The sequence below is a fragment of the Dipodomys merriami genome, unplaced genomic scaffold (assembly GCF_024711535.1).
Source record: "Dipodomys merriami isolate MVZ:Mamm:240054 unplaced genomic scaffold, mDipMer1.0.p SCAF_407, whole genome shotgun sequence".
Lineage (NCBI taxonomy): Eukaryota > Metazoa > Chordata > Mammalia > Rodentia > Heteromyidae > Dipodomys > Dipodomys merriami.
Genome location: NW_027205682.1, coordinates 191,613 through 216,993, shown reverse-complemented (window position 1 = coordinate 216,993; position 25,381 = coordinate 191,613). Strand labels below are relative to the sequence as shown.

Sequence of the window (25,381 nt, the reverse complement as noted above, 5' to 3'; positions counted from 1 at the left end):
CTGACTTGAAATTTGTACATTTCACAAAGTCACTTGAACTAATGAACAATATAGGTGGGTGCAAAATCAGTACCTGCCATCCCATGCCTACATTGCTTAACAGTTTTTCATAATTATATGCATCTTAACCTTTCTGTTCCTATGGATGTGGTTGCTTTTTGAGATGGCTTAGGCTCAGGGTACAGCTATGACTAGAAGTTTATTTGTATTTTCATGGTGGATGTTGATGATTCCAGTAAGTTTATCAAGAAGGGGTTGGATTGACATCCGACTTCTTACAAATTCTTCCTCTTCTCGTGTTCCAGAAGTTCTCAGAATCTCTGAGTGAAGAAGTTGAGCAAAATGCAAAACTAGTCATGTGTTATAATCTTCTAAAATGCAGACTCTGATTTCTCCTTCAGGGGACAACTTCCTGGAATGACTGCAGTGACTATGGCAAAGCACTTCTGATCTGGGCATTGGTGCAGAATCCCAGGCCAATTTCCCCTGTGAATGGAGGCAAAAAATGGCCTCAGAATGACACCACCACTGTCTCCTCCTTCCTTCTTGCTTGTCTTCTGATTTCCAGAGGAGAAACTCAAGTGACATGCATCTCTATTGGAAAATGATGGTGATGGGCACTGAACTAGCCAAGGCTCATATTTCCTGCTCAAAGTCCACCAATCTGTGTTAATTTCTAGAATCTTCAGGATCAGGTTGCTTTCCCTCCCAGCCTCCATCTCAGTCCACTGCCATCTTCCTCCCCCCTCCAGGACTCCACATTTTCTTCCTAGTAGATAGGGAACCCAAGTTCTCAGGAAGCTTCATCAATTCCCTTCAGTCACAATGAAGGAGACTTGCTTTCTTTCCCCAGGATTTCAGCCCCATGAAAACCTGTTGGTCAGTTGGATTTCACCTTGGTTCTCTCTCTTTTCTTCCTTCCTTCCAGCCAGGATAGAGAGAGAATCCTGGTGATGATGATACAATCCTGGACCCAGAGGTATGGTCAGGGGTAATAGTGGAACCTTTATTTGAGTTGAGGCGAGAGAGCAATATTGAGGAGAGGTTTTCAAGATTTCCACAGCCTGTGTGTATCTGCAAGTTGTGGCCTGGGTCTCAGGCTGTCTTCCAACCACTATGGGTATATGTTTTCTGGGGATCAGTGGAAGGGACCTGATTGATAAGGTGGGTAGCAAGGACAGTGGTAATACCTGCCTGTCAGGGTCAAAAGGCAAGCGCTTCCACTTGAAGTCATATTCCTCCAACCTCCCTTCCTCATTTTTTCTCCAGGAGTCCTAAGAAAATCTGATCATGAGGCTTCTATACTAGTGGATATGAGTACTAAGTTGAACTCTATCTTTCTATCTATCTATCTATCTATCTATCCATCTATCTATCTATCATTCATCTATCTATCTATCTATCTACCTATCAATCAATCTATCTATCTATCCATCCATCCATCTGTCCATCTATCTGCCTATCTGTCTGTCTGCCTCTCTATCTGCCTATCTATCAGCCCGTTTGCTTATCTATCTATCTATCTATCTATCTATCTATCTATCTATCTATCTATCTATCTATCTATCTATCTAGTGTGAGTTGATTTTTCCACACATAAGGATTCCCACTACAATAACTACCCAGGGGTGATGAAGATCATGTTGAAATCGCATGACCATGAGTGGGTCAAGGTTCAAAACCAACATCAGCCTTTTCATAAAATCCTCCATGAAATCTCACACCAGCCTCCACAAAATGCACATTCACCTCAGTACTTCTGTGATTTTTGAAACAATCCAAACTGTCATGTGGGATCACAACAGGCCAAGTGGGAAAACACTGTGGAAGAAGTGGGGGAGGGAGCCCTAGTGTAACTCCTCTACACACCTATCCATTCATTTGGGGAAAATAGATTCCCAGAAGGTGGAAGAGATTTTCTCAGGAATATGGGGCTGTGCAAGGCAAGGAGGTAGATGAATGTGTGTGTTTCCTGCCTGTGTGTCCTGCAGTGTGTCGAATGAAAACTGTCCTCCTTGGGCTATGATGACAGGCCTCTAGAAAACAGGTGTATGAGCATATCTTGTTAAAACCCACTGGGATTTCATCAACACTGTGTCACTTTTATTATTGACCTGACTTCTGCCTATATTCCCATCTCCATATTTGGCAGGAGATTCTTGCTATTCAGGACAAGGACATGCCTGTAACTCCAGCTGTTCGAATAGTGAAGATGTGGGGCAATCATGGTTCAAACCCAAGCAGGTAGGAAAGTCCTGGAGACCTTTCATCCAGCCGACCACACAAAGGACACAGGTGCAAATGTGGATCAAGCAATAGGGTGTTAGCAGGGAGAAAAATAACATCTAAGACACAGCAGCCCACCCCTGAGTCCAAGTCCCAGGACATGTCCTAAATAAAAGCAATGTATTAACTCAGTGTCTTTCTCTGACCCTTAGAGAAACAGTAACTTCTCTAGATGTTTCCTAGGACATTCTTTATCAGACACTCCTATGGACTGATCACATTCCTCAAGTGACAGTTGAAAGGAAATGCACCTGGGGACATTAAAGCTCTAATCATGGGATGAAGAGCACAGTCAAACCCAGGTAACAGAGTCTGAAGTAAATATCTTATTGCAGAAGTGGAGGAGCTGGCCCTTAATAAGTTCCAGGTAAGACCATGTTTATAGAACTACTTCCAATGACCAACTTTGTTGCTTTCATTGGAGTACAGTGGCTGGTTTTAAAGATTTGTTGATCTGAAAACTATGGTTTGAAACCAGCCAGGAAATGGAAAGGTCCCTGTGAGATTGTCATCTCTAATCAGCCAGCAGAGTGCTGGAAAAGGAGAGTTGCTTTGGGCCTGAAAGTGGCAGAGTGCTAGCCTTGAGCTGGAGAGCTGAAGGACAGTGCTCAAGCCCTGAGTTCAAGTCCAGGGACCAACCAAGTAAAATGCCAATGGTGCATTTATTCCAGCATGGAGAAAGGCATTCCAGGGACCCTGGCAATGATGGAGCATCCAGAGACAGTCACAAGCCACTACTTGGATGCCAGAGATGGTGTCAGATCCTAGAATCACTTGGCCCTTCAAAAATTGATCAGAGCCTGGAGGTCACAGGAAGGTAGTTTGTAAGCCTGCCTTTCCAATGCCCATGTTTGTTTATTTTGTAACTGGGCAGGAACTTGTCAGTCATCTGTGATAACAGGTAGTGAAAAGCTAACATTATAAAATATGGGGGAGAGCTTAAATCCCAAACCCCCTATATCTGCTCAAGTCTGAATTGGCAGTGACTTTTAGGGTGACACTAGCCACATAAATTTATTTGTTCAGTAAAGGAAAAGTTCCGTGGACCTGAGATTATGTCCCTATTTATTATTATTATTATTATTATTATTATTATTATTATTATTATTATTATTATTATTATTATTATTATTGTGAAAATACCATACAGAGGGGGATTATGTCCCTCTTGAGATCTGTCTAAAGGCCTGCACAGGTAACTCAGGCATTGTTAGGGTCACTAGAGATCAGCTTTCCTAGTCAGCCAGAAAAATGCTTTACCAAACCAGATTGCTAAACAGGCTACACTGCTATAGCCCAAGAAAAGGTCTGTGCAGTTGTTAAAAATGAAATGCATATAATTTCCCATTTAGAGCAAATAGTGTTTGTTCTTAATGACATCTGATCCTGGCAACCCTTGTTAAAAATGGGTAAGGTTAAAGGTTCCTGGCTAGGTAGTGTCAGCAGAAGATGGATCTTTGTCCATCAACTCCCTTAAGATCAAGAGACAAAAGTGATTTCTGGAAAATGAGGCAGGATAAATTAAAAGGAAAAAGCATAAAAAGCAGTGATAACAACTGTACAAGTGTACAAGTATGCACTTGGAAAAAATAATTATAAGCTCAAGCCTAGAAAATCCTGGCCTTATTTTAAAATATCTCTGATTAGTAAAAAGTTGTCACCCTGATAAATTACCCAGGAGGAGCCACTGCCTAAACTGCCTTAAAAAAACAGTGGGAGACCAGCCTGAAAAAGCCAGTGTATAGGCAGGAAAATACTGGGAAGTTTCACAAAAATCAGAAATCAGGTAAAACTTCTTTAACCACTTCGTGCAGAAATTGACAGGTAACCCAGCAGGAGGTGTGACAATCTACCCGAGTCACTGCGAGATACTACTGATGCTGCTGATGCTGATGCTGCCCACCGCCTTGGATAAAGTTCAAGGACAGCCTGGCGCCATCTGGAGGAGACTACAGCATTATCATCCTGACCACCTCTACTGTGGTTAAAGTGGACTGGACTCCTTCTTTCCTCATTCCATCACCTGCAACTGATTCCTGGTGAAAGATTGCTTTGGATCTGCTTAACCTAAGACTTGGGTTGCAGGACATTCTTTCTGTGGGACATAGATTTGTAAACCTTACCCTGCCTGACCTGGGAAAGAAAGTTCAAAGTCCCTTGACTATATGGGTACCAACCATATGGAGCCAACTTTAACTGCTGGAGAATCCTTATGTTACAGACGCAAACAGCCCAGGCACAAATTCAGCCCTCTTATAGAAAAATCAATGATTTGATTTCATGTACATAAGAAAACAAAGGGAAGAATGAAGTCAGGCGGTCAGGTCTAGCCAGCACCATATTTGGCCACATGGTGGATGGTAGAGTCTGGCATCTTGTTTTCATGCTGGGGGAAGGAAATGCCCTTTACCCATCACCTGCTTCTCAGGTAATGGGCAGGCACTTAGCTGATAGGTTATTGAATCTGTCACTCCAGTGCCTGAAACTGGGAATTTCTGTGGCCCCACCCCCTTCCCTGATCCTATTTAGGCCCAGACCAGCCCAGACACTGTGACACCTTGCCACATGTGTCTCTATGACCTTGTCCTGTGTTCCTGTCTTCCTGGCTCATCTCTGGTCATCATGGTCTCCCAATTCAGCTCTTCACTGGAGCTGAATTGATTTGTTGGAATTGTTTTGTGTTCTTTCTTCCCTCTCTGGCCTGTTTCCTAACCCTGTTATGTGTATTTGTTGGGTGCTGCAGGCATTTGTAACAATGGGCAGCCTGCAGACTGCTAACTCTATAGTAAAGACTCCCTTATTCTATTTTCCAAAATGTGGTTTCTGGGATGATTCATCTTACAATAATGGTAGAAATACAGAGTAGAGCCTTCAGGTCTAAGGCACAAAAGAGCAACTCATCTTCCTTCACAGGAGGAATTCAGTCAGATGCTCAGAAAAAGCCAGGAGTGTTGCTGAGGCTCAAGCACTAGCCTGGAGCACAAAGAGACTCAGGAACAGAGTCCAAGCCCTGAGTTCAAGGCCCAGACCTGCCCAAAACAAGTGGGATGGGGGAGGGAATAGAGATGCTGATTGTGAGAATGCTGGATTGATTCAGACAAAAAAGTCAATGGGCCGAATACTAGTTCTATGCAGATTTCATGGGCTTATATAGGAAAAAAATTGCTTAGGAAAGTAATCAGTATGAAGGTAGCTTCAGAATTTGAGACTTCTTTCTCCTCTGTCTTTTACTTTCTCTTGGGTATTTTGTATTGCTCTGTGTTTGTCTCTTAATACGCTGTGTATATATATATATATATATATATATATATATATATATATACATATATATATACATATATACATATATATACACACATATATGTATATATACAGCATCTTGAGACATTTATACATAAAAAATATATATAACATAAAAATAAAATATATATACTTTATATATTTTATTTATTATATATAATGAAAAGTGCATATAACATTACAAATAAAGAAAGAAATAGATTTTTTTGGGGGGGGGTCCAGTCGTGGGGTCTGAACTCTGGACCTGGGCATTGTCCCTCAGCTCTTCAGCTCAAGGCTAGCGCTCTACCACTTGAGCCATAGCCCCACTTCCGGCTTTTTTCATTTTGCTTATGTGGTGCTGAGGAATTGAACCCAGGGCCTCATGCATGCAAGGCAAGCACTCTACCACTGAGCCACTTTCCCAGACCCAGAAATACATAGATATTATAACATGAATATATCATGCATAAAAATTGAACCCAGGGCCTCATGCATGCAAGGCAAGCACTCTACCACTGAGCCACCTTCCCAGCCCCAGAAACAGATAGATATTATAACATGAATATATCATGCATAGTATGTGAATTAAAGTATATATGAGGGTACTATAAGATTTTGAGTACTGTGTTCTATAATGTAAGGAATTGGAGAATGCAAATGTAATTAGGCACACTGGAATTCAGAAGGGTTCATCTTTGCAAAAGTTTATTTTTTCCTGATTGTGTGAGTCTAGTTCCCCAAATCAAAGTAACAATCACTTCCATGCCCCAGCTGGCTCACACTTCTGAGCCTACATCCACAGGAGGCTGAGACCTGAGCAGGAAGTTTCAAGGGACAGCCAATTCCACAATGTCCAGGAGACTCCCATCTCCCATGAGCCCCAGAAAAGCCACAAGGAGAGCAGAGCATCATTTGTTACTATCCCAGCCTTATTTGGAAATAATCCCTAGTGACAGAACACACACAAAATATTAAGTCCTATTAAGCCAGTGTCAGTGATTTACATGTGAAGTATACACTCATCCAACTGAAGCTGACCACCATGTATAAGAGACTAACTGTGAGTAATTACCACTGGCAACTTACACAATCAACTTCATAATCTTTTCAAATGTATCACTGAAAGGACAGCCATCTGCAAAGACAGAAGGGAAGGGAAGGGAAGGTCAGAGCACCGGCTCCATTTTGCTTCGGACATCTCCTGACTCTGAGCATAGAGAAGTTGGCAGACAGAACAACTCTATGAAGAACACACCCCACTCATCTCTACTCTGATAGGTATTTCCTTAGAGAGGAAAGGGATGGTGACTTACCTTCCTCCAGAACATAGTGGATATGGTCACCCAGAATGCCATTTTCCTCCATGATCTTTCTCAGCACCGAGTTTTCCTTCTTAGTATGGGTGCTGCCCTTCTGTCCTTCCACATTCAGTGGAGAACTACTGAGTTCCTCATGCATCTTCTGAGGTCCTCCATGCTGCTTCCTGATGCAGAATCCCAACATGTCCCCTTGGCCTCCCCCCAGGGACTCTGCCAGGTCCTCATCTGACCACCTCAATCCAATGGCTTCCATCACCACAGTCAAGCCCAGAAGTTCCTGGTGTTGCTGGGTGCAGGCAGAGGTTAGTGACATTTCCCTGTTAAAAGGAGTGACTTTCCCTAGAGTCCTCAACTTCCATCACAGGATTTCTCAGCTTTCCAATCTTTGAATCTGAGGTGACACAAGCACCATTTTCCAAAGCTCGGGCTCTTGGTCCTCAGCTCTGAGACCCTGACTCATCAATGAACAGTTGTTCCTGGTTCTGGGCCTGTTCTTAGATAGATGCTGACTGCCATTTGTTTCTCCTGTTTCCTCTTCTAGCATTTGGTTTCAGTTTTGGTGGTTGTGGTGCTGGTCCAAGGACTTGAACTCAGGGCTGGGGTGTTGTTCCTAAAGGGTTGAAGACTTGAACTCAGGGCTTGGGTGTTTTTCCTGAAGGGTTGACAGCCTGCCCCCCACTATTGTCCACACACAAATAGGACCCCAGGCAGGACTCCAGGTATGGGGACCCATGCTGATGTGCAGGTGGAGAGACCCAGCGATGCCCACCCTCTTTGGGTGCTTCTGAGATGCCCCAGCTGTCAACCTAATGGCTTCTCCATTCTCCTCTGCCTCCCTGCCCAGATCTCAGAAAGCCCAACTCCACATAGTCTCCCAGCTACTCTATCTCAATAAACACTCTTCACCTGTGGAAGATCGATCGAGTCCAGCCTGTTCTCTTCCCTCCTCCTCCATTGTCCTAACAGCTTCCTGAAGTTACTCATATCTAGTCCTCTAACACTTGAGTCAGGGCTCCCTTCTAGCTTTTTGGTTGTTTGGTTAGATAAGAAGAGTCTGAAGGATCTTCCAGCCTAGACTGGCTTTGAACCCCAGTCTCCAGATCTCAGCCTCCTGTGTACCCAAGTTGAGAGGCCTCCAGCACCAGACTGGCTGCCTTTCCTCAAGATCCACCTTGCCTCTTCTTTTGTAGGAAGGTCAGCACCGCAGGGATCAGCAGAGTACAGCACATGCATGCACCAGCTCCTCCCTGTACACTCAATGTGGATGCGGCTTCTGCTTGTCCTACCTCACAGCCACACATGGCCCTACTTACCTGCCAGCAAAATCACATTTGCTGTCTGTCAACCACGTTGACAATTTTGAATGATGAATACTCCTGTGTTTTTCAACACTTGAATGACATTGTTTCTTGAGTCTACAAATTCAAGACGAACATTTCAAAATTCAGGGCAATCGATGGTGCATAGTGTTCATGTTCATGAGCACAGTTGCTGCTTGGGGACTCTGTGCTTGAAGCACTTCCACAACTCCCTGTGGCAGAGTGGGGTCCAATATAAGGGGAGACAGTCCCACTACAGGTGGGGCAATTCTTGTCCTCTAAAAGTTGTTCAGATTTCCAGTCCCTTTCCAGCCCCCCTCATTGCTGTCACACTAAGAAAGCAGAAACTCTGCCAAGGGACCCTGAATGTCATCCATAGCAACATGGAAGGCTGGGAAACAGAAGGAGTTATGGGGAGGTGGACTGGGCCTGAGCCCTTGCAAGGTTCAACATCTTGTTCATATGAACTCAGTCCTTGGGGGAAGAATGTGTCTAAGAACCACCCCTCATCTGCAAAATCTGTCTACCCACTAGGACACAGAAGTGGAGGGAGATCCGACTTTACCCCAAAGTATTTTATAAACACCATGTTTCTTTTTAATGCATGGAAAAACCATGTTGGCACTCAGAACCAATCCTTTAACATAACAACAACAACAATGACGAACAGAGTAGTTCTTTTATCCTTAACCATCATTGCACACATTTGCACCAGTTATGAAATGTTGGATGATTCAGATGTAATTTGAGAACCTCAGATTACATAGAGTCTTACAATTAATTTCCTATGTCCACTCTTTGGGTGCTCTGCTGATTTATGTATCAGATTTCTGCCCTGGGCAGTTATCACTTTGTTGGGTTTTTTTCCCTCCTTGCTTTAGGAACTCCTTCCTGTGCACAGCTCTAGTGTTTTTCAGAATCACTGCCTCTTCCCTGCGAGTGGTGATTTTAGAAATTTCATTTCTATCTAGGACAGATAATTTGCAAAATCATCCATTCATCCACACTGGTAGGGAGGGAAATGAAAAAATCCATCTGCCAGGGATGAGATCTAAAATACACCCTGCAGCTTCCTTCCTCCAGGTCACTGGGAGTGTATCCATGCACACACTCATTTGTACGGCTTTCCCCTCCATCTTGTTCTTGCTTTTACTCCTGAACTCTTCAGCTCAAGGCACCCATACTCACCACTAGCTCTTCAATGTAAGCTTGTGAAGATAGCTAATACTTACTTTGAGTGTTTTATCTGGAATTGACTGTGATCTTTATGGAAATAAGACAACATCCAGAGAAAAACTCCCACAACCCCCCCCCCCAACAGACATACACACCTCCTTCTTTTCAATATTGTTCTCCTTAAATGTGTTTATAATATTTCTTATACTGAGAATTTGTCATATGGAGAATCTTGGTGATTAGATCTATGATGTTAACTCAGTCCTTCAACCTCATTGCTCAGAAGCTAGCTCATAGCTACCATCTTAAAGGTTGTGAAGACTCAAAACCAGGCCAAAGGGTAAAAAAATCTAATGACATATCCTTCCCATTTTACAAGGAAAGCTCTTTCTATCCTGTTCTTTTGTCTATGGTGGATTAGTTAATGTACTGCATGGTGGTTAAGCGACAGACCTCCTAGGAAAAACCAGGCTTGTGATTCCACAGGGCCTTAGATGAGGATTGGGACATCAGAGTCTATGACCGTAGATTCCTGACAAAGTACAGGTCCTCAGATTCCCCACCAAATGCAAATACTTCCTTGCAAACTTGGCTGCAAAAGAGGTCAGGGGCTTCGACCCAGCTGAGGAGCGAGGAGTCATTGGCAGGGCCGACCTCACCGCCCCTCTAGGTTTCCTTGACAGATGGAAAATCTGAAGGAAGAAAAGCACTTACTTTAAGACATAGAATGGTGGCATGAAGATTTTGAGATGCTTTGGAATGTTTCAAGTGTTCTTCCTGATTTCTGTCCCTTCATTTCTTATATTTCTGCCAGCAAGAGAAGCACTGGTAAGTACCACAAAGCACCCATTTTTTCCTACTGTGGGACACAGTAAAGTTCCTAAGAATTAACAGACAAAGGACATCTGTGAAAGCTTTCACTCCATTTCAGAAGTATGTGGCTGAAAGGACTTGAGATTCCACTAAGTCATGAGGCTTGAACTCTGGGCCTAGGCACTGTTCCTGAACTCTTCAGCTCAAGGCAAGCGTTCTACCACTTGAGCCACAGCACACTTCCAGTTTTCTGGTGGTTAATTGGAGATAAGAGTCTCATAGATTTTTCTGGGCTGGATTTAACTGTGATCCTCAGATCTCAGCCTTCTTGAGTAGCTAGGATTACAGGTGTGAGCCACCAGCACCAGGGTCTGTTGAATGTTTTATTTGTATTATGTGAGTCTCATAAATGCAAGGTTTTTAGAACTTCAGCTAGCAAAATGGGAGGAATTTTCCTTGATCATATTAGTGGTACTCACCTGTTTTCTTGTGCAAACTGTGGTATGATCCTCACAAACCGCTCAGAACTCATCTCCATTCGGTTTACAGGTGCCACTGGTAGAGCATTTCTTTTTAACAAGGTAGTTAATCTGCAGTACAGTGAAGTTCAAGATCGAGTCATACTCACTGGCTGCCACATGGCTTGAGATGTGAGCTGCAAATACTGCAATAGCAAACTGGGATGGATCTATGAGTTTGCCACTGAAGACAGCCAGCGTTATAAGGAAGGCCGTGTGATCCTGGAATGTGCCCTAGTTTGAGAGAGTGAGGACTTTGAAGAGCATGTACCATCAGATAAGTCTCAAAGAAAAAGAGGTAAATCCATCTTTTGACAGGTTTCCTTCACTGAAAACAAATCTACTTACATACACTGTCACCTTAGCATCAGAGTCGGATTCATGAACTGCAGAACAAGAGGTTGTGAGAATCTAAGATGGAACCTTTCTCTCTCTCTCTTTTTAATTTGGTATTTTCCATCCAACAGAAGTGTGTAGAGAATATGATGCACATGCTGTTATTTTTTTCCCTTTGTTTACATCTTGAGGCAGAAGAGTCTCTGCAGCTACATGGTAGGCTATGTGAGGAAAAAAATTGGGGCTCTTAGAGTGGGAAAAGTGGGTTTCATGTAAACTTTGATGGAGACTATGTCAGGAGCATGGTTTTACAACTTATTTGGGCTTCATTTTAAAACTTTTTTAACCCAGTTATTTCACTTGATTTGCTAGCTTCAGAGAAGAGATCCAAATCTGTGCCCAGCGCTAAAGGCTCAATGTTAGTATGGCTTGTGCTGGCCAGTGTGACATATTCTTGTTGGAGATGAACTGTAGCACCAGAGCCCATTTTTTCTTGTCAGTCTTGTCCCAAAGATGTCACCATTCCCAGTTACTTGTCACCACATAATTGGTGTTGATTGGAAATTTTTTTTGAAATGGCACAGAATTGCTTGGTTGTCTTTTTCCATAGTAATATAAATAAACATAGTAATATAAATAAAGTAATAGTTGGACTAAAAAGAGAAGTCAGGAGTCAGGGCATCAAGACCTGTATTGTGGAGGAGGCACAACTTAACTTGATATAAAACTGGAGGCGTAATATATCACACTATCTAATACACAGAAGATTGCATAGATAGAGTCTCAGTTCTCCATCCTCCAGGATTTGCTCTTCATTATCAGCTGCTAAGGCATAGCTGTGCCATTGAAACACCCCATTGGGCAGGTTAGAGGACAGATCTTCAGACACTCAGGGATTCAAGTAACCTGCTTGCGATGACCTGGAGCGTTCCCTCTCCAGACTCTGAGCTACCAGGCTCTGCTTCTTTTAGATGACAATTTACTGGACATATTCAGAGTCTCTGATTCTTAACTGCACTTTATGAATACATTTGAAGAGGGAGAGATTCAGGAGGAAGGTGTATTTTTAGGAGGAGATTCTAGACCTCCATGGAAATCTGTTTGTTAAAGTAACACACACACACACACACAATTATGAAAATTCAATGCCTAAGCCTATATGAAATATCACTGCAAAAATCACAAATATGTATCACAAATATATATATGTTTTATATTTACTGTCCAATGAAAATGTAAGAACTCAAAATATAAGAACTGATTGTTGAATAGAGACATATAAAACAACATATTAATAAAGTGTGATTGATGCACAAAAGCAAATGTGAGACAGACACACTGACACTCAGACAGAAAATTTCCCTACACACACTACTTCTCCAATCACCATATTCAGGTTACCTGGTACTGATGCAGTTGAGGATTCTGCTGAGCACATGTCCATGCGAGCAGCAGAGGTAGCAGCAGGACTCTCATGCTGTGGGGCTTTCTGTCTCCTCCATAGTTGGGGAGGGTGGCGTCTCCTCCAGGTTTTATGGGACTCTCCTGTGGGTCAGTCTCCCCCATGCACAAATCAGTGCTCATCATCGAGTGGTGTTGACTCTGCCCCCCTCCACCCCCCGAATATCCTGCTTGGCACAGGTAGTCTGGAGGGAATATTCCAGATCACCAGGCAGATGAGCAACAAGAACATGGTGAGCTGAGGACTGTCATGTTTACTGGGAACACAGTGACCTGATCAGCACTTCCATGTACACAATTGTTCATTTTCTCTGACTTGGGAGCTAGAGAACTTGATGGAAGGGCAACCGAGTCTCCTTCATTCCAGTTGAAGGTGAAATGGTGATGCTTCCTTGCTACTAGGGTTCGTTTAACTCTCAGGTGGGAAAAGTGAAGTCCTGGGGACAGATGGCATCAGAATCAGATGGAAGGTTCCAGGCCAGCCCAGCCCATGGGAAAGTCCTGGAGTCTCTTTCCTCCAGCTGACCACCCAAAGGACACAGGTGCAGATGTGGCTCAAGCAGTAGGGTGTTATCAGGGAGAAAAATAATATCTAAGACACAGCAGCCCAGCCCTGAGTCCAAGTCCCAGGACATGTTCTAAGTAAAAGGAAAGTATTAACTCAATGTCTTTCTCTGTTCATTAGAGAAACAGTGACTTCTCTAGATGTGTCTTAGAACATTCTTGATCAGACACTCCTATGGACTGACCACATTCCTCAAGTGACAGTTGAAGGAAAATACCCCTGGGGATATTAACTTTCTAACCATAGGATGAAGATCACAGTGAACCCCAGGTGGGAGAGTCAGTAGTCAATACCTATGGACTTTATGGACAGATGTGGAGGTGCTGGCGGAGTGGATGTGTGCTTTTGACAGCATGCACAGATGAGCTTTGCACATAATTTTCTGACCAAGAGCCTAACAGTGATGTGATGGGCAAAAGGCAGAGTGGAGTCTTCAGATCAAAGTCAAAGAATAGTAATTCCTTCTCCTTTAGAGATGAATTACAATCAACTACTCAGAAAAGTCAGAAGTGATGCTCTGTTTTAACTGGTAGAGTGCTAGCCTGGAGCAAAAAGAGACTCAGGGACAGAGTCCAGGCCCTGAGTTCAAGGTCCAGGACTGGCCAAACAAAAGTTGGGAAGTGAGGGATGGAATGGAGATGTTGATAATGAGACGGCTGGAGTGACTCAGATTTTCCAATCCTATTTGAAGCTCTACCCCGTGACCTTCACTTCTCATCTTAGGTTTATTTGTTTGATAAGGAAAGATGATGATTTTTTGGAGAGAGGCTAATTCACAATGTGATCATCAGATCCCTTCCTCCTGAGTCACTGAGATAATAACCAGGAGCCACCAATACCTAGCCTCATGAACACAGTCTTCAGCAACTTGAGAACAGTCACCCAGTCAAAGGGTAGAGTAGAGTGAAATCTCCAGCCAGCCTTGGTCTCAGCTCCTGCTGCGTGGAAAGATAGGGTGGTGTTTGGAAATGTTTAATCCAACAAAATAAGAATCCACCCTATACACCCCCCCACACCATTGACTGGGGAAGGGGAATCTAAAGTACATAAATCTGGAAAATTCCAAATACTATGACATCATGAAAACTAACCCAAAAGAAAGGCTTATGACATCTAAAGGTGAGGACACAGAATCTCTTCAAATGAGTAAACCCCAAGTTCAGAACAGGAAAAATGTCAGAAAATACTGGATTCCTTAGGGATGGAAACCATTTTGTTTTATCACTGTTCAATTAATAGTGATTTATTTTTCTCAGTCTCAGTCTTAGCCTCCAGGTGTAATCTAATTTTACTTTTCAGGAATGGTTAGGAAAAGAAAGAGTTTTCTGGAAGGAATCAGTCTCAGGAACCTCAGTTGGTCCATTTCCATGCGATCCTCAAGTTCATGTCTTGGTGGGGTGTGGATCTGTGTGAATTCTGCCCATCCATTGGGTGCTAGTAGTGCATGTTTTGGATCCACTCGTGTACCAAGGGCATCTGGGATGCTAGTCATGGCCCCAGGAGCACAGATTTTCCCAAGACAGAAATGCATGCATGTGCAATCAGTTTATTAAGTCATTCTGAGAAGTATCAAGATCAGAAGAAGAAGGGATGAAGAAAGAAATCTAGGGAGAAGCACCCATGGCTTCACCTACAGGGGGAAACACAGATCTGAGCGACCAGGCGACTGTATTTTGGTGGAGGAGATGCTGACCCTGTGGAGAGACTGGCATCCTGCATGCTCCCCATTTCCACCACACCTGTAAAGTTGTCAGGAAAGAAGACAATGCATCCAACTCAACACGCACTCCATGGCGGAGCCTCAGACCTGGTCAACACGAGTGGGAAATCCCTCACTGTCAGAGTGGTATTTGTGACCCCAGTGGACACAGGGACAGAGGACACATGATCCTGAGAGTGAGTGCAAGCCAGCCATGATTTTAACTGTGTGTCTGTGCATGTGTATGTATATGTATGTATGTATGTATGTATGTATGTATGTATGTATGTATGTATGTATGTATGTATGTATGTATGTGTGTGTGTATGTGTGTATGTGTATGTATGTATGTACGTGTGCATATATGTATGTATGTATGTATGTATGTGTATGTATGTATGTGTGCATATATGTATGTATGTATCTATCTATCTATCTATCTACCTATCTCTCTATCTATCTATTATCCTTCTGTCTATCTACCTGACAGCCTGCCTGCCGGCCTATCTTTCTTTCTTTCTTTCTTTCTTTCTTTCTTTCTTTCTTTCTTTCTTTCTTTCTTTCTTTCTTTCTTTCTTTCTTTCTTTCTTTCTTTCTTTCTATCATTTATTTTTATCTATCATCCAGCCTGTCTATCCATCTACCTATCCATATTCTCTCTACATCTGTCTTGTATCTACCTGCATATCTATCTACCTATCTTGATATATAAGTAAATGAACACTGGTCCTATGCTTCAAGTGACAGAAAACCACCCTACATATTGTGGTTTAATCTCATGTAACTCCAGAAATAACATGAAACACCCAATAAAGGAAAATGAAATGTATTGATAAGAAGATCAGTTGGAAAGCATGACATTGATCAAGATTGTAAATGGAGGGGGTGGTAGTGATAGGGGAAGAATTCTGGAAGGGGTGACATTGGTTGGGTGAGGGTGAGACAGTTCCAAGGCATGTTTGTATGGAGATGTGAGCATACATTTGTTTTAATTGTCTTTAAATGGTTGTACAAAGAAGTTCCCATTCTACAAACAGTATATGAATACAAGGTGTCTAACACTGTCATCCATATTTCTTAACCCATCCCTTCTGTGAGCTTACATTTTCCGAGTAACAGACACTAACACGAATCTTATGATAACAACCAGAAAAGCCAACTATCCCACAGATACACTTTTGTCTGAACTTTTGTCTAGTATGTTTCTTTAATTTTATTTGTAGATTTATGGTTTCTTGAGAATCATTCAGTTCCAGGTGACCCTTGTGCTTTAAAGTTTATTTTTGAGAGGGGGACTATCCTTTTATTTTCCTCTATTAACTTTGAGTAGGTTATAGTCTGAAAATGAAATGTGTTTAAAAGTATTGACTTTTTTGTGCATGAAATGAAATAAGGTTGAACTCAGAAAGCCCAGTCAACTATGGTAAAATCCATGTAAAATCAGGACTTCTGTGTATGTGTTTAGTGGAGAATTAGCTCAAAATTGACATAAGACATAGATGATCCATTCTGATTTCACATTTGCTGCCCAAACCCAGCCAGACTTCTTGGGGGTGATGACATCATGAAAACAGGGCATACCCGGTTTCTTTTTTTAATCTCAGTTCCTGACTGACTCTTCCAGAAAAAATATCTTTATGATCATAAAAATACACAGACACCCCATTTGTTGTTCCATTTTTTATAACTTCTTGAAATCAAGAAGAAATCAAGAAGGAAAGCAAGAAGAATAGTAGGAGCCCTCTGATTTTCAGAACTACATGGGAGAAGAAAAAAAAATCTAACCGGCTCAACTCAGCTCTCTGTTCTGAGATCTGTGGATTGTGGTCCAAGCCAGCCTGGGGGAAAAGCCATAAGACTCTGCTTTCCAATGATGAACCACCAGAAAACTGGAAGTGGCACCATATATATATGGCTCAAAGTGGTAGAGCACCAGCCTTGAGTGGAAAAAGGTCAGGGACAGCACCTAGGGTCTGAGTTCAAAGGGATCAAGAAGCATTGTATTCATGATGTAAAGAGATCTTTGGAAATCCTCAAACTAAGGTTTTGAAAGAAGAGGTAGCAGCCCTCAGAAAATGACCAGACAGAAAAGACAGAATGAAACAATAAGGTGGAAGGTCTCTGTGGCCAAACTGATGGAGTAGAAGACAGGGCCTCAGAGCAGGAAGAAAGAGCAGATCCAGTGTTAACAAACTTAATTCTCTGATTAAAAGATACAGACTTGGTACTTGGATCTAAATGAAAACCCATCCACCTGTTGTTGACAGGAGACAAATCTGGCCAAAAGGAGCAGATACATCATCAAAATGAAAGGTTGGAATACAACCTTAGAATACAATAGGCTGAAGCAGCAATCCTAAGATCAGATAGAATAGATTTTAGTTTTCTATAAAAGTTCCAGAGACTTCCATGATTTTTTAAAAATTACTTAGGTATTTGTTTATTATATTGCTTTACTCTTTACTATTTCCTATAGATTTTAATTACCAATTTTAAATAACATATATAAATATATATGATTTTATATATAAACACTATATGATTTATATATATACATATATATATATATACACACACACATATATAATTTGTTTCCATTCTATATACTTCTTGGTAGATCATCCAGGCAAAAATCTCAGCAAAGAAAGCTCAGGCCTAAATAGCTACAGGGGACAACTAGATTTAACCAACATCTACAGAATCTCTCTCACCCAACAGTTTCAGAACAGACGTTCTTCTCAGCACATTCTACAAAATTGGTCGTATGTTAGGTCCCCAAGCCAATTTGTGAAATTTTTTTAATTGAAATTATTTCTTGCATCCCATAACCGAATGAGCTGGAGAGAGAGAGAGGATATATGAATGGACAGATGGATAGATGGATGCATAGATAGATAGATAGACAGACTGATAGATGGGTAGATGGATGCATAGATAAATAGATGATAGATAGATCGACGGCCAGACAGATAGAGGTAGATAGATAGATAAATAGATAGATAGATAGATAGATAGATAGATAGATAGATAGATAGATAGATAGATAGATAGATAGATAGATAGATAGATAGATTAGATAGATGATAGATAGACAGACAGTCAGACGGATGGATGGACAGATGGACCCAAGGATGAATGGATACATAGACCCCATTTTCTTGATCCATTCATCCACAGAGGGGCTTCTGGGTTGGTTTCCTATCTTAGCTATGGCGAATGATTTTCTGAGGTCAGTGCTCTGTAAGACGGTTCTCCCTTCCTCTTTGTGGATGTGCACACACAACACTGGCAAACATCCTCATCCCAAGTCAACTGAGCAAACATAACTCTCATATTGACCCAAGGATTTTTTTTGTTTGGACAGATTAAATAAAGAAAATCCGTTCATTTGCTCTCTGAACTTTTCAGAAAACTTGGCTACCAACACAGTGCACACATTTTCATCAGCTTCTGGTCCTTTCCAGAAACAGGTCACTAACATGGTGAGGGTCTACTGCCCTGTCCCCACTTTTGACATTGAATTTCTTGAAATAAGCTACTCAAAAAAAGCCAGAAGTGGCACTGTGGCTCAAGTGGTCGAGCGCCCAGCCTGAAGTTCAAAGAAGTTCAGGGAGCAGTGGCCTATGCCCTGAGTTCAAGACCCACAACCAACAAAAACAACAAAAGTGAAAACAAATAACAACCTCTTGTTTCCATTACTGGGAGTTCATTTCAATAAGCATCATTTTATCTGCTCATAGCTACTGAATCCTTGTGATCCTACTCATAAGAATCTCCTTTGGGCTCACTGGCTAACTGTTTAGTGTGTGTCCTTTTTAATTCATCATGTCCAATGGTAATTTTTTCCCAGTCTTTTACTATCCATTGGGTTTACTGGTAGATTTTTAGTCACACTCTAATGATTGCATATGAGGGAAACCATGCGGCCTGTGTTTCTTCAGCTCTGGCTCAATTTTCTCCAAGTCTTTCCATGTTGTTATTAATGAGATAGCATCATTCTTTCTGATGGATAGATAGCATCCTCTTGTGTCTCCATATCACAATTTTCTTGATCCATGCATCTACTGAGGGGCATCTGGGTTAATGCTACATCTTTGCTATGATAAATGACAGTGAACATGGTTGTGCTGGTAGCTTTGGCATGGCCTGGTTTGTGGTCATTTAGATAAATGCCCAGGAATGGGATGGCTGGGTCATAAGCAAAGGTGTTTACTCTTGTATAATATTTTAAGGAATCACCTCTCTCTCTATTTTGTTAGTCCTGGGGCTTGAACTCAGGGACTAGGCACTGTTCCCAGAGCTTCTTTTTGCTCAAGAATGAGCACTCTACCACTTGAGCCACAGCTCCACTTCTAGCTTTTTTTCTGTCCATGTGATATACTGAGGAATTGAACTCAGGGCTTCATGCATGCTAGGTGAGCCCTCTACCACTAAGCCTCCTTCCTGGCCCAAGAATATCCATCCAATGCCCTAGGAAGACAGGATAAAGTGACAATAGAGTGAAACTCATGTCCACTGGGGGTTGCACGTCTGCTCACCGCTGGTATCAAATATGAGACGGTTGATAGAGTGTGCTCACAGATACATTGCCCACCATGGAAACTTTCCATTTTCAAGCTTTTCAGGTGATGGTTTGATAGTCAGGCAGAATGAGATGTAAGCAACATTCAAAACCTAGGGAAATCATTTCAGGAGACCAACAGGTAGGGGAAGGAAAGGAGAGAGAAGTGTTGCTTGCTCCTCAGCGTGAAGAAGTGCCCTCAGGACACCATGTGGAGCCAAGAGTTTGAAAAGGTCAACTGTCAAATGGATGAGTCCTTGGATGGATATCCTGGTTGTTTGCCCTCTGTTGACTTGGAATTAATATGTTCACCATACATTAGTTTCTATCTACAAGCAGGAGCCAAAAGAAAAAAAATCTTTTAATAATACTTTCTTCAATCAAGAGTAGAAGTTAAGAGAAATTAAAACTATAAATAAATAACAAAGGAAAAAAGTTGTTTGCTTCTTTTGTTTTTTTTTTTTTTCAAGAAAAATTTTTGGGCTGAGATGAGCAGGTCAGATTTCTTCTCTTCCCATGCAGTTCTGAGAAATCAGATTTCCTGGAGAAATGTAAACTTCAAGGATGACAAATAGTGAAGTTTAAACCATGATCAAAAAGTTATAAAAAAAAAAAAAAACAATGGAGCAACAAATGGTATGTGGGGGGAGGGTGCCTTTGTGTGTTTTGGAGATTTTTTCTTGTTGGTTGTGGGGCTTGAACTCTGGTCCTGAGCGCTGTCCCTCAGCTCTTCAGCTCAAGGCTAGTGCTCTACCACTTCAGCTACAGCACCAGTTCCAGTTTTCTTGTGATTTATTGGAGATAAGAGTTTCACAGTCTTTCTTGCCTGGGCTGGCTTTGAACCTTGATCCTCAAATCTCAGCCTTTTGAGTAGCTAGGATTACAGGTGTGAGCCAATGGCGCTTTTTTGGGGGGGGAGGGAGTCCGGTCGTGGGGCCTGAACTTTGGGCCTGGGCGCTGTTCCTCAGCTCTTCAGCTCAAGGCTAGCGCTCTACCACTTGAGCCACAGCGCCACTTCTGGCTTTTTTTTCTGCTTATGTGGTGCTGAGGAATCGAACCTCATGCATGCAAGGCAAGCACTCTACCACTGAGCCACCTTCCCAGCCTGACTGGCTGGGAAGTAAAAAGTATATATATTTTTTCTGGAAGAGTCACTCAGGAACCCGGATTAAAGAAGGAAGCCAGGAAGGGGAAAAACAAGTCGTTTTAATAGGGATACAGGTGGACCCATTGCAACAATGAGAAGCACACAAGTCGTTATGTCGAAAACGAACTTTACAACTTTGGTGGGGGGGGCGGGGTGGATGGGGGAGGGGGGAGGGGGAGGATGGGAAGGGATGGGAAGGGGAAACAAAGGAGGAGGCTACAATGCTTGATAAGAAATGTACTCATTATCTTGCCCATGTAATTGTAACCCCTCTGTACAGTATTTTCACAATAAAAAAATTAAAATTAAAAAAAAAAGAAGGAAGCCGGATATGTCCTGTTTTCACGAGGTCATCACCTCCCAACAAGTCTGGCTGGGTTTGGGCAGCAAATCTGAGATCATAATGTATCATTTAATTTGAGCTAATTCTCCACTGAACACACACACAGAAGATCTGATTTCACATGGAGTTCATCGTGGGTGACTGGGCTTTCCTACGGAGTTCAACGTTATTTCTAACCATTGAATAAGAAATCACAGCAACCACTGGGGGTGTTAGCTGCACAACCACTAGGCTGGATAATTGCACAAAGGAAATCATTTTTGTACAACTGAACTTTCTCTTGATTCTAATCTGATTAATGAAGTAGAAGCTTAGACAGCATGCACAAGCCAAGCAGGATATTTGGGGGAAGGGATCTCCAACAGCTTGGAAAGCCATTGGTTCATTTCTGAATCTTGCCCATAACACAACAGTATGAAAAGAGAAATGGGTTCACATTCCCAGCAGGGCTGACCTACTCTGGAGCAGTAGCAGCAGTAGGAGGGGGAGGAAGACCAGCACCTGGTGCAGGATGAAGTTTCTGTTGCTTTCTTCTCTGTGGCCTGATTTATGCCAAGCCAAGGGATTTCTGAGCCAACCAGGTACCATGGATACCATGATCTGGGGGAAGGAGTGTGTGTGTGTGTGTGTGTGTGTGTGTGTGTGTGTGTGTGTGTGTGTGTGTGTGTGTGTGTGTGTGTGTGTGTGTGTGTGTGACTGTCAGAGCTTATGAACCAGTGAGTCTCTTCTTAAAAATATCGCCCTTAACTATACCATTCTATCGCCATTGGACAATAAATGGTCAAGTAGCACTGACCAGGAAGACAGATGATTTGGGATTGGCATGGTATCTGTTGAAACAGAATGCTCTCGGATATTTTTTTTTTAATTTGGTGTTGACCTTTTGTTTTCATTTTCTCTGTCTGTCTGTCTATCTATTTATCTATCTATCTATCTATCTACCTACCTACCTACCTACCTACCTACCTACCTATTATCTATCTACCTATCTATGTCTAATCTATCTATATTTATTTTTGCCAGTCCTGGAGCTTGAACTCAGGGCACGGGTATTGTCCCTGAACCTCTTCGTGCTCAAGGCCAGTGCTGTACCATTTGAGTCACAGATCCATTCCTGGCCCTTTTTTTTCTGAGCAGATTATTGGAGATAAGAGGCTCACAGACTTTCTTGCCAGGCACTGGCTTTGACCCACCATCCTCAGATCTCCCCATCCCGAGTCACATGGATGACAAGTGTGAGCCTGACAGGTGGTCAGCTGAATCATTGTAGCTGAGGCAGGTGTACAAAGGGGTTGCAATTCAACATTGTCTTTTGCTTGTACAAACAGTACTCTGTGTCATCATTCCCCACAGACATCTCCTCTCCCTTTTCCTCCGATCCTGTGCATTCTGTCTGCTCTTCTCCCTGCCATACTTATCCATTTTATTCCATTCTGTTGCTCTCAGAGGGACTTATTTGAATCTTCACAGCAGATTCTAGTAGCTCAGAGACCACAGATGGACCATTCCAGGTGATCTGAAGCAGACTCCAGGAACACCACTAGCGTTGGGGAATGAGGCATGGAAGGAAAAACCTTCATTCAGGGCCTTGGGTCATCTACGCCATCACAGCTGACCACGTGAAGATTGTGGAAGGCAGAAAACTGAGAGGTCTTTTCTGTCACCTGAGCTGCAGTGGAGCATGTGACAACATAGTCCTTGACTTCTATGTCAAGTGAGTAAACGTTTTTTACAAAACACAGGCACATTCGTGCCTGCCAGATTTGCATGTGCAAAGACACTAAATGTACTGGGTCTGAGCCTCCGCCTCCCGTGTCTGGATATACAGGCTCCTCAATGGCATCCACAGAACTTACTGAACACCTGGGTTGAACACCATGCCTGGTTTTGCAGAAAGGCTCTCATGGGTTGGCAGCAAGGAGTGAATTATGACTAAATCAGCCCAGACCACCCCACAAAAGAATAAAAATCTATGAGACCTTCCTCTCCAATCAAACAGCAAAAAGTCAGAAGTAGAGCTATGGCTCAGGTGGTGCAGTGTTACCTTTGAAAAACAACAACAACAACAAAAACTCAGTGATCTCACCCAGGATCTGAATTTCAAGTCCCAGAACCAGAAATAATACTAATAATACTAATAGTAATAATAATAATAATAATAGGCACAAGAAGGAAAGAATGGAAGAGTCTTTATATTTTAAGTGTATTCCAGTACAAGATTGACCTCAGGACCTGGGCTTGCGTCTTCACAACTTTTTTTTTCTCTGTCTGTCATGGGTCTTGAACCCAGGGCCTGGGCGCTGTCCCTGAGCTCTTCAGCTCTAGGCTAGTGCTCTACCACTTGAGCAACAGTGACACTTCTGGTTTTCTGAGTGGTTTATTGGAGATCAGAGTCTCACAGACTTTCCTTCCCAGGGCTGGCTTCAATGTGTTTCTAATGAGGGCTCGAGGAGAGAAATCTGCAGACAAGAGTCCCAGCACCCCATGGTACTGATCACAGTCTGTCTGGGATTGACATGGGTTGATCTGAAATTGGTGGAAATTGAAGGAAGGGAGTTGATGGATCTTGAAATCGATCACAAGTCCAGGAATTGCATTAAAAGCAGTTTTTACTCCCCCCCTCTGGCTGCTACTTCATTCATTTCTATACTAAGTTTACAAATGCATTTAATGGATGGGTTGCCTTGGAAGAGTTCCCTAAGTCATGTGTGCCAAATAAGAATTAAAATCATTATCAGGAAAGCAAAAATATTCCAGGAAACATAAGTTAACTGCTGGTTGTAACAATTAGATAACAGTTACCACATAATGAAATTTAACTGCTAGTTGCACCGATTCAATAACAGTTAATTTCTTCAATAAGAAGAATGAGGTAGTGGAGGAAGATGGCGGCGCTCTTACTGGTAGCCCCACTATGTGTCTCTGACCAATAAGACAAGATGCGGACATAAAGGGGATCCAAATAGGGACGGATGAAGTAAAACTCTCCCTCTTCGCAGATGACATGATCTTGTATTTAAAGAACCCCATGGACTGCACTCCCAAGTTACTTGAGCTGACCAGAAACTTTGGCAAAGTAGCACGGTACAATATTAACCCTCAGACATCAATGGCTTTCCTGTATGCCAATAATGAGAAGAGTGCTGCTGAAATTAAGAAAGCAACCCCTTTTATAATAGCCCCACACAAAAATAAAATAAGATTTAACAAAAGAGGTGAAGGATCTCTATGACAAAAACTTAAAAAACCTAAAAAAGGAAATTAAAGGAGAACTAAGCAAGGTCAAAAACCTCCCATGCTCCTAGATTGGGAGGATTAACATCCTGAAAGTGGCAATACTGCCAAAGGTTATCTACAAATTCAATGCGATACCAATCCACATTCCAACCTCATTCTTCAATGAAATAGAAGAAGCAATCCAAAAATTCATATGGAACAATAAAAGACCCCAAATAGCCAAAACAATCCTTAATAGAAAGAACAGCGCTGGAGGAATATTAATTCCAAGCTTCAAACTCTACTACAAAACCACAGTAATCAAAACAGCTTGGTACTGGCACAAGAACAGACCTGAGGACCAATGGAATAGGACTGAAGACCCAGAACTGTAACTTCTCTGTGCAATATATCTATACCTATATATTTATATATCTATATCTATATATGTTATATGTATGTATGCATATGTATATATAATTCTAAGCATCTCACAAGTATGTATGTATATGTATATATAATTCTAAGTATCTCACAAGTAAATACTTTAGTAGAATATCATACAAGTATTCAAAAACGAAAGATATTTCTGGAATATAAATACTCCCAATGCATTAAATGAAAAGGAGAAGCTTTTGAACCAATGCACTCAACATGAGCACATTTTAAGGTGATCCACTTTCCCAGCCTCCACCCCCAAACTTATTTAATAATACATCCATATGTATACACACATATTACAGATCTGTACCAATGAAGAGGGCATGACTATTACTGGAAGAAAATGCACATACTTCTCATCAGGGGAGAAGTTAATGTTCATTTGTATATTCTCCACATTTCTGTACCCAAATTGCTTTTATAAGTAAAAAGAAAAGATTGCATCTGTTGCTTTTTCTCAAGTCCAAGGACATGAAGAGGGGCCACACAAAGGGCTTGGGAATAGGTTCTGTCCAATGGGACTCCAGCATGGTGTACTGGTGCCCATCCCACTTGAGTCTAGGAATGGAGGGCAGGAGATGCATAGAGAGGAGCCATAGGTGGGACCAAGCGAGGAGCCATAGGTGGGACCAACAGGCCTGGGCTCAGGACAGCACATGGCATGTGCTGACAGAACTCTGGTCTTGCAGGAGAGCCACTTGACCTGATATTTAGTGTGAGATGTTGGGTAGGTCATTTGTCTTTCTAGATTCTAAGTGTCTTCATTTCTTTTTTATTATTGTAAAAATGTTGTACAGAGGGGTTGCGGTTACATGAGTAGGGTAATGAATACATTTCATAGTGAGGATTATCTCCTTCTTTATTTTCCCCCTACCATCACCTTCCTCCTCACCTCCCCA

The 25,381-nt window shown here is 42.2% G+C and overlaps 1 pseudogene; it reads left to right on the top strand.

Annotated features, from left to right (window-relative positions):
• The first annotated feature begins 10,635 nt into the window (after nt 1–10,635).
• The window catches only part of LOC138806737 (protein yippee-like 5), a 32,717-nt pseudogene continuing 17,971 nt past the window's right edge, over nt 10,636–25,381 (top strand).